Below are 10,054 nucleotides of genomic sequence, written 5' to 3' on the forward strand. Positions count from 1 at the left end.
TCGGCACACGTAGACTCAGCCACTAGGACAGCTGAGCTAACGGCCGTCTACAGGGTCAGGAAGGGACCCACAGAACCCTAACTCTGCTTTTTGTGTGTTTCTTTTCAATAGCCCTGTGTGTGTTAGTGTTATGTGGCCTTTCTTAGCATGATGATTTTTTAGGAACACACATATCTTATACAGCAGAATTGACTGCATTATGAATTCTAGGTAAGATTTATATTTTTACTATTTTTATTTTATTTTTAAATTAAAACAAAACAAACAAAAAAACAGCAGAAAGGAATGAAACGGACCTTCAGCTGGATCTGATTTCAGAGGAGGAAGTGTCCCTTGGTCAGCAGAAGCCAAGGCCTGAGCCCCGGATGCCACTCCTACTTCAGCTGAAGCAGTTTTACGGATAACTAACATTTTCCACTGGACGATGTGAAAATCCTGGCTCTATTGGAGTTCTGCATTTTACCAAGAATACTGGAGCAATACGCAATGAGGTGAGATTCACTCAAGGTCAAGTATTAAAAGTCTTTGTCTTGGTCTGCCTGCGAGGCCCAGGTACCCCTCCAGAGGTAGCGAAGGGATGGGGGTGCTGGTGGGCGTACAGGGCATGCTGTGATGGAGTAGTGAAGCATGAGTGACGTGGATGTGACACCCTGAAATCACTCGGGCAAAAACTTTAATCACGTTGGGTTTCAGTCTTCTCACACTAAGTGAGAAAACAAATTTTTCCCTCAGAATAGGTATCCTCAACAAAATTATTCATTAAAGGAAGAGGATCATTAAGAAATGAAAGAGACAGAGCTGTCACAAACACATTGATACATATTGGGGGGCACACAGGTTTTCAATAAATGAAGTAGTCGTGCTTGTGTGAGCACGTAGGCATGCTGTGTGTGCACCTTCCCCACACACCCCTGCCTAGCATATTGGCACGGAGGGTCTCCTGCATGCTCTGTGCTTGCTGCTGGAATTAGGGAGTCTTCGGTATCAAGATAATAAGGAGATAAGTGAGGCTTCCGTTCAGAGGCAATTTATCCATTTTTTGACACACTCTAAAAGTCTTTCTATCATCACCTCACTCCCACCGATGTGCAAAGAGAAGCCTAGTTACTGGTATTGCAATAACTTTCTCCCCAGCCAGCTTACAAGGATCTCCCCTTGTCACACAGGGAAATTTCTAACCAACAACTAATGCACGTAGTACAGCACAGAGCCAAATAAAGCTGAGTGATGAAGGGAAAGAGCTCCATACACACTTAGTTTTCATAGTCATTGAACCTTCACTGGTATCATTTCGTTTTATTCGAGATGGTTTCCCATGTTAGCCGTGCACTGTATTCAATGTGTCAGGCATCAAAGTGAGATTAGTAGAGGGTATGCTTTGAGAGACCAATGATCTCGAGCACTTTACCCACCAACAGAAAAGTCTGCAACTACCTTCCCTTTGAGAAATGATGTCTCATTTGTTTCTTCCTCGGGCAAGGAGAGGAGAGGTCCATGAGAGCAGCAACCACACTCCTTCTTTCAAAGCAGACCCTTCGCTGGGTCGCTGTCTGTTGCAGAAAATGCCGGAGTCCACTTTATTCCCGTTAATTGTACTCAGAGAGTCAGAGAGAGAAATGAAAGGGGGAAGCCATGGAGTCATTGCTCTTATTTCAACCCATGGCAGAGAGGAAGTGCACGACAGAGAATATAATTCGTAGGCATCGAAAAAGGCTAATTCACTTCTGACAAAGTAAGGATCCGGAAGAAACAACCCTCTGCTGTCTGCAAACCTCGAGTCTCCAGCGTGAGAACATTCCGATGACAGGCGTGCAGATTCTTCTTTGAGATGGGAATCCCTCTTTAAGATATCTGAAATACCGTGGCTTCGTAGGATGAAATAGGACCATGGTGACCTCCTCCCTTTTATGCTCATAAATCAGCATTTTCTGACTGCTCTACAGCAGGCAGTCTGAGGACCGAATTCGGTGCAAAAGGCCGTGTTTAAGTTGGCCCAGCATGCATTTGTCTCACTGTGATTTAGATACTCACACAGTGGGAGCTACTTTTCCTTGATTCAAGTGAAAAGCAAAAACAAAAAAAGGTAGAAAGGAGTCTGGAAATCTAAAGGCCTGTTCACATAACTCAAGGTATACACAGTGAAATCATAACCTCTTTAAAGGCTTGGTAACTGAGCTAGAAACTGCCTGGCTTCCCATCCGAGGTGCTCTGCTCCCCCAAACACATTCCAGGGAAAGAGATGTAAATAAGATAGCCATGTTTTCCAAGGGCTCATCCATTTGGTGATTGTTTGTGATAAGACCAGCATAACTCAGGGAGGGGCTTTAGAAGTCACAGATTCCATATCTGTGCACTGCAGAAAGTTCTTAAAACTCCAGCCTATTGTTAGCTTTGTTTAACAACAACCATGAGAAAATTGCAGTTAGCTAGGGTTCCTTTACTCCTCGAGACTTTGCAGTTCATCAGAAACATAGACTCCTATAGCTCACTGTTTTATTTTTCTCTCACCTAGGTATCTGAAGGTGATTTGAACAGAATCAGCCAAGCATTTTTTTGTCGAAAGGAATAGATTAGAGAAAAGGTATCAGAGAGAATGATTCTGAAAGCAGGTGACTATCAACTGAGTGAGACATAAGAAATAACATTGGAAATGGTTCTCCGGTGCTGCTCGTGGGCTCGGACTTAACACACCGTGCTGGGAGTGAGCACCCAGCACTAACCATGGCTATTTCAAAGGCCAAGGTGATTCGAACAGAATCAGCCAAGCGAGGACACCATAGCACCACAACCAGTGCATTCATGTCCCTCACTTAAAGCTCCCAAGCTCAAGGCCACATATTGTTCGGTACTGATAAGACATACTAAGGTGTTACATTTAAACTATTACCGAGGATGGTATTGGAAAGCTCAAGTCGCTTTTATTTTATTTTTAATTAATTTACTTATAGTTTACCACCATTAAAAATAATTTGGAATGTCTCTTCTACTATACAGGTGGAAGAGCATCGAGGTTGGAGTGTGGTCCTCTCCTGGCTTTGCCCCTGGTGACCTGTGTGACTGTCAGAGGGGCAACGACACAGGAGATGGGCGAGGTCATTGGTAAACTTTCTCCTCGTTCTGATTGTTTTCAAACTGTTTACAGTGTTGTCATCACAGTGGCTGGTGCTCCGTGGTGATTGCTCAGTATGGCACATGCCAAGATCTGTGGAAGGAAAACGGAAATGGTTCAGCTTTACCACACGTCTGCTGTTTCCTGATACACTGTGTCATTTCATCCTAACAGCAAGCCTATAGGATGCTTCTGCCTGTACAAATTGTGACTTAGAAACATGAGAGAGATTTCCAAGCTCAACCAGTCAGTTTAGTGGCAAAGTCAGTATTTCAATTTATTGCTCCAAAGTTAGCATATTTTCCTCAACACAGCTTCCCCTGCACATTAACTTTGTCTTGGAAATATGAAAAATTAGGAAATATTTTCTACATGTCACTTATGACAAAGGAGAAAGTCAACTATGACTCCAAGTCCCTTGACAGCAGTATTTTATGTCATTCTTTACAGAAGTAGGGCCCATGATGATATCTCATGCATAGAATTTTTTCAATAAATGCTGAGTAAGTGAATTAATTGTCTTATAAGTGATAAGTGAATGACTAAAATTTTATCTAAATGTGAATGAGTTCTTCAGACATATTTGATTTTCATACCTGAAAAATATAATTTAAATCTTTGTAACTACTGGCGACTTTTTTCTAAATTTATATCTCATTCCAGGAAATAGTTTTATAACATTTTAAAAAAGAGAAAATTCCAGAGATGTACATTCAAATATTTGAAAGCATAATTTTAATGTGATAGTATGTGAATTTACAAATTTGACAAACCACAAGGCATAGCTGTAGTTAAAAGAAAATATTATAAATACAATCTTGATAGGTTCAAATGATTTATAACTACCTCATATATATAATTTTCTAGCATCCAAGAAGTATTGCTTTCTTAAGAAATCTTCAGCGACTATACATTTAGTCCAAATTAATATCTCTACATGAATTATTGAGACTAAGAAATCTGAGTCAATATTTTGCTATTAGCATTAAAAAGTTTAATTTTATTACATTAAGCTCTCTTTAATCTTTTCTATTTTGAATGAGACATACCTTTATTTTGAGTTGATTTAGAAGAGATAGGGCCAATCCCAATTTTCTAATTCTGGAGTTATCACTATTTGCATAAGAGAGAGTTATAAAAACATGCAAACAAAATTTTAATGTACTTTTGTGAAAAATATTCCCTCATATCAGTTTTTGAGCCACTTTAATATTAAGTTACAAACCAAGCAAACTTTAGGAAAGAGTGGTGTTGCCATTAAACAAATTTGGCAACATAGCCAAGCTCTCCCCATTTTAAATTCACTTTACAACATCCTCGGCTCAGTTGCTACTGTATTTACCTGACCCGGAGTTCTGATTATCCTCAAGGCTCATTGCTCCTACCCAAACGAAAACTGTACTATAGCTTTTCCCCAGATTTCTGATGGATACTAAAAAACTAAAAGGACATCTAGCAAAATATGGCATATCAAACACATATTTATCATGCACATGCACACACACGCACGCACACATACACACACACACACAAGCAAGGAGATATGTTTAAAGATATAACCACACAAGGACAAATGAAACTGGAGAGAGAACAGGTGATATAGGCACAAATTTTTGCACATTAGAAAAAAGAGCAAGAGATGATAAATCAGCAGATCCACATAAGTTGAAACACAAGCAAGCAGTAAAAGAAGAGCCAAGAAACAACCTAATTTGCAATGCACACACAATATTGATCTAACAAGTTGAATGGCTGGGAAATGTGTGTTTGGTTGAGCTGAATCTTCTTTCATAGTAGCAGGTCAATACCTAATGTTTAAAACTGAAAAAGCTCAGAGTAGAGATAAAAGCATATTTCAGGTGCACAATTCTATAACACATCATCTGTTCGCTGTACTGTGTGTTCACCACCCCAAGTCAAGTCTCCTTCCATCACATTTGCACCCTGATATCCCCCTCCAACTCCTTCCACCACCCTCCCTGCCCTGCAATCACCACACTGTAGTTCTTGTTGGCCTGCTCTCTGCCCTACTGAACAAACAAGCAAAACAGTGATGGACTCATAGATAGTAGAAAAACATATTATTTAAAGTAAGGAGATAATAGTAAAGATAACAGGTTTTAAATAGTTGAAAAAAAATGTGTTACCTCTGAGAAACAGGCAAGTTGGAGTGAGAACTGAGCAATGATTATTTTAATTTTTTAATTTATTTTATTGATTATACTATTAAGTTGTCCCACATTTTCTCCCCTTTATTCCCCTTCATGCTGTATGCCCCTCCTACCAGTATTCTGCTACCTTAGTTCATGACCATGGGTCATACATATAAGTTCTTTGGCTTCTCCATTTCCCATTACTAGTTTTAACCTTCCCCTGTCTATTTTGTACCTACATACTATGCTTCCATAGACCTTTGCCCCCATTCTCCCTATTCCCCCTTCCTGCTGATAACCCTCCATGTGATCTTCATTCCTGTGATTTTGTTCCTCTTCTAGTTGTTAGCTAAGTTTGTCTTTGTTTTTTGTTTTGTTTTAGGTTCCGTTGTAGGTAGTTGTGAGTTTGTTGTCCTTTTATTGTTCATAGTTTTGATCATCTTCTTTCTCTTAGATAAGACCCTTTAACACTTCATACAATAAGGGCTTGGTGATGATGAACTTCTTTAACTTCACCTTATCTGGGAAGCACTTTATCTGCCCTTCCATTCTAAATGATAGCTTTGCTGGATAGAGTAACCTTGGATGTAGATCCTTGCCTTTCATGACTTTGAATAGTTCTTTCCAGCTCCTTCTTGCCTGCAAGGTTTTTTTTTTTTTTTTTTGAGAAAGCAGCTGATAGTCTTATGGGAACTCCTTTGTAGATAAGTATCTCCTTTCTCTTGCTGCTTTTAAAATTCTCTCCTTATTTTTCATCTTGGCTAATGTAATTATGATGTGCCTTGGTGTGTGCTTCCTTGGGTCCAAATTCTTTGAGACTCTCTGAGCTTCTTGGACTTCGTGGAAGGCTATTTCCTTTGCCAGATTGGGGAAGTTCTCTTTCATTATGTTTTTAAAGAAGTTTTCCATTTCTTGCTCTTCCTCTTCTCCTTGTGGCACCCCTATGAATTGCCTGTTGGGACATTTAAAGTTGTCCCAGGGTTTCCTAAGCCTCTCCTTATTTCTTTGAATTTTTGTTTCTTCATTCTGTTCTGGTTGAATGTTTATGTCTTCTTTCTGTTCCAAACCATTGATTTGAGTCCCAGTTTCCTTCCCTTCACTGTTGGTTCCCTGTACATTTTCCTTTATTTTACTTTTCATAGCCTTCACTTTTTCCTCCATTTTGTGACTATACTCAACCAATTCTGTGAGCATCCTGATTACCAGTGTTTTGAACTGTGCATCTGATAGATAGGCTATCTCTTCATCTCTTAGTTGTATTTTTCTGGAGCTTTGATATATTCTTTCATTTGGGCCATCTTTTTTCTTTCTCAGCACACCTGTTACTTAGTAAGAGGCAAAGCCTTAGGTATTCACCAGGGCAGGGCAACACACGTTGCGGGGTTGTGGCACTGTTTGTGTGAAGGGGTCTAAGAGGGAACAGTGCCACCTGCTGGCCTCTCTTCGGGCTTTCAGTCACTCCTCTGCTACCCACAAGCAAGGACTTCCTACCAAGATGGAGCCATAGGTAGACATACTGTGCCTCCTCACACAACCAAAAGACAGATAACAACAAACTTAAAAACATGAAACAACCAGAACTGCCAGAAAATCGAACTGTATGGAAATCTGACAACCAAGGAGTTAAAGAAGAAACATTCATCCAGACTGGTAGGAGGGGCAAAGGTGGGCAGCAGGGCAAAGAGGACTCGCAGCAAGGTGGAGGCTGGAGTACTGGGGCTGGTGATATAGTGGCTGGTGGACCAGGTGAAACAGTGGCTGGTGGAGTGGGCAGTCCCATGTTTGCCTGCAGATAAACTGGGAGGAACAACTGGGGAGCAAGGTAGACCCACAACCCAGGGTTCCAGCGCAGGGAAATAAAGCCTCAAAGCCTCTGACTGAAAATACTTGTGGGGGTTGAGGCGGTAGGAGGAACTCCCAGAGTCACAGGACAGTTCATTGGAGAGACCTACAGTGTCCTTACACATGCACAAACCCACCCGCCTTGGAATCAGCAATGATTATGTTTTGACTAAGACATGTGGAATGTGCATAAATATGTGCATCTGTAACTCTGATAAAAACAAAAACTCAAGTCAACAAAAGAAACAAATAATGATCATTATTTTGTTGTAATGACAAATTATTCTAAGCCCACAAACACACTCAGTTTTCTAAAGAGCTTTATTTTTTCATATCACATTTGTCAAAGCATGGCAATAGAGTGAACACTCTCATGAGAGAATAGCTAAATATTGCCTTTCTTACTAACAATACATGACCTTGGAGTAGTGATGGAATCATTTTCCACCTATCTAACAACTTTATAGTTATGTACTGATGTCTTAAGACTCCTAGAACAAATTCGATCATGTGATAACATTGATTGTATGTATCCAATCCTTTAATTTTGTTAAAGAATGGGTTTCATTTACATTAAAATTAAATGTGTCTTTTCTTTCCCCCTCTTTCTCCCTTGTCCCTTTGCCCTAAACTTCTCTATTCACATGTTTATGCCTGGTTGTTGCTCCCACCAACTGTTGCATCCCAAATGAGATAGGAGCAGACCAGTATTGATATTAACCTGGAAAGTGATATTGATACACTGTGTATCAGAAACACTCACTAAGACTGTTAGGAGGATTATGGTACAGTAGTTAAGAATTTGGACTGTAAAGGCCAATTGCACTGGTTCAAACCTCAGCTAGTCAGTGGTAACTGACTAGCTCTTGGATCTCGGACAAGTTACTTAACTTCTGTCTTGTTTCTATTTCTAAATCTTTACATTGGGATTCACAGAAGTACCTCCTTAAGTTACTGAGAACATGAAATGATTTTATGTATTTAAGTTCTTACAATAATGTCTGGAGCACACCTGACACATACTGACATTAACTTTATAATTACTGACCTCAGGGAGTGAGCACTATGTGGGAACTAAGCAGGAGAGCCAGTGTTGTTATAAGAAAGTACAAACTCCACTAATACATTAAAATAGCATCTTCTCTTTATTAACAGAGCTCTTTATTGTGGAAGAGGTGTATGGCTGGTGCAGCAAAGCATACGATTATTATGGTTATGGTGTTAAGATCCTGCCTCCTTATGAATGAAGGTATTTGTCTTTTGGTTATTTCATATTCTAAGGCCACTGGAGTTCATACACCTCCACCGGATGCTCAGTAAATGTGAATTTACAATGATAACATAATGATCCATTAGACCACAACCGTAGAATATTTGATATTGCTTTTTCTTCCTGCTGCTTAATAATTTTCAGGGTTTAATTGCACAGCTCCAAAGTAATGTGTGTCTTGGAAAGAAAATATTTACAAAGGGCAGGTAAGAGAATGCACAGAAAAATTGATCATGTACAAAATCAACATGCCAGATGGCATGACTCGGAGGGCATTAATGGAAGTGGCCAGTATGTCTGCAGTATCACTTATGAATTCCTGGTTGAACATTGTAATGGCCTCCTAAAAGGTCTATTACTTCCAATCACTCTTACACACGCCTGCCCACAGAATCCTTTCAGGTAAAATTATAATCATGAAAGTTCCCTGTCCAAACATCTTCAATGTCTCCCCACCTGCTATAGAAAATGAATTTAACCTGCTTGATCCAAAGCACAGCACAGTCTGACCCACACTTTTCTACTGGGTGCAGAACGTGGCTTTGCAAGATACAATCAAAACGAAATGTTTGACTTTTCTTAAATGCACCCTTAACTGGTCACCCCAATGCCTGAATTTAGGCTTTGTTTCACAGATTTTCTATACAGCTTCACCTCTGGTTTTCCAAATTATACTAACACTTTATTCACTAAATCAAAGAGTACTGCTTTATCAAGCCTGGATTATTTTCCCTAAGCTTATGCAATTTTTCTTTTTAGCACTCTCAGAGTTTTATGTCTATATTTTAATGACTCTTACATTGTCACACTTTATCTGTATTTAGCATCTTCTAGATGGTAGCTTCACGGAAGACAGAGTCTTGTAGAAATTTTTAAAAATCATTCATAGAATCTAGTGCTTTCAACATAAACAATATGTTTCCTTGTTGAATTATCAATAAATTGAGTTATACTGTCCAATAACACACTTAAGTTTTGCCCTCTTGCAAGTAGTCAGAGATCAATTTTCAAAGTTTTAAACCTGTTTCCTATTTTCTGGTGTAAATATAAATGATTTTCTTCTAATGCCAAATGCTTAAAAGCCTAACAATGATTGATTCAATCTTAGAAGACACTAGTCAACAATTCATTAATCCCTACAAATAATTATATTTTCATGTTTAGGTTACTGAACTGACACAAGTGATTGGGTTATCAAATTCGAACTGTGTGAACCAGAGATCTTACTTATTATTTGCTTTCTTTTGCTGCTGTGACAAATGACCGCAAGTTAGTGACAAACTAAAACAATACATTTTTGTATCGTAATGATTCTGAAGTCAGAAGTCTGACACAGGTGTCACTGGGCTGAAACCAAGATGTCCATAGGGCCGCACTTTGTGGGTTTCTAGGAGAGAACCCATGTTTCTGGCTGCTAGCGGCTCCTGTAATTCCCTGCCTCTTAGGCTCTCTCTCCATCCTCAGAACCGGCAAAGCTGAGCCGAGTCCTTCAAATGCTGCCATTTCTACAGTTCTCGCTCATCTGCTTGCCTCTTCTACAGGTAAGGGGCCTCGTGATTACCTGGATTTGCCTGGAACGATCTGGAATAATCTCCTTACATCAACGTGAATCAATTCACAATCTTAATTACATCTGCAGTTTAGTTCTTTTTTGCCGTGTAACCAAACATACATATAGGG

The sequence above is a fragment of the Phyllostomus hastatus genome, unplaced genomic scaffold, assembly GCF_019186645.2.
Source record: "Phyllostomus hastatus isolate PE091 unplaced genomic scaffold, TTU_PhHast_1.1 phas_contig_29, whole genome shotgun sequence".
Classification (NCBI taxonomy): Eukaryota; Metazoa; Chordata; class Mammalia; order Chiroptera; family Phyllostomidae; genus Phyllostomus; species Phyllostomus hastatus.